This window comes from Brassica oleracea, chromosome C1 (assembly GCF_000695525.1).
Source record: "Brassica oleracea var. oleracea cultivar TO1000 chromosome C1, BOL, whole genome shotgun sequence".
Classification (NCBI taxonomy): domain Eukaryota; kingdom Viridiplantae; phylum Streptophyta; class Magnoliopsida; order Brassicales; family Brassicaceae; genus Brassica; species Brassica oleracea.
In genome coordinates this window covers 15,300,365-15,301,259 of record NC_027748.1, presented here as the reverse complement: position 1 = coordinate 15,301,259, position 895 = coordinate 15,300,365, and the positions used below count along the sequence as shown (strand labels likewise).

At 30.6% G+C, this 895-nt stretch overlaps 1 pseudogene; it reads left to right on the top strand.

Moving 5' to 3' along the window:
• LOC106332792 overlaps nt 1–895 on the top strand; it is a 6,308-nt pseudogene that overhangs the window by 1,055 nt on the left and 4,358 nt on the right.

The following is an 895-nucleotide window of genomic DNA, read 5'->3' as shown; positions in this document are numbered from 1 at the left end:
TCTGCTAGGATTGATAGTTTTGTAATCTGATCTGTTTTAAATAGAAACCCTAAATAATCCGTATGATAGGTTATATTGATCTGATTTGGATGTCTTTGAGAATTGAGAATTCGTATGCTAGGTTGATAGATTCATGATAAAATCTAATGTCTTGAAGTTTAAGATTTTATGCTAAGTTCGATTAAATTGATCTGATTATATGTTTTTGAGGTTTGATAAATTCGGATACTAGATAAATTATTTACACATGGTTTATGCTAAATATCAATCAGCCTTGAAACTGATTCATTGAAATTCATGCTTGAAAGATTATCCTAAAGTAAAAAAGACTTGGTGGATAGTTTCATTGTCCTCACAAGATTAAAATCCGAATTGATTGTTTTTAAGAATAAGGCCGCATAAAAAATTATACCTAAATATTGAGTGATATATGATTTGAGATGTCGAAAATCAACCTGGATTTTGCTGCCATAAATCTCTCTGGAGATAATTATTTACTGTGGAGCTGAGACTTGCTAGAAATTGACTGATTGATTAAATGTCTTTAAGATTGATAGTCTCATTGTCTTCACAAGATTGAAATCCGAATTGATTGTTTTTAAGAGTAAGGCCGCATGAAAATTATACATAAATATTGAGTGATATATAATTTGAGATGTCGAAAATCAACCTGGATTTTGCTGCCCTAAATCTCTCTGGAAATAATTATTTACGGTGGGCATTGGATACAAAGATTATCCTAAAGTAAAAAAGACTTGGTGAATGTATCATAGAATGCAATAGTGCCAATAAGAAAGATTGATACAGGGCAATATTAATTATTAGCCATCATCTTATTAAGAGTCTCAAAGATCAGTATCTGACTATAGAAAATCCTCTAGACCTTTGGACATAG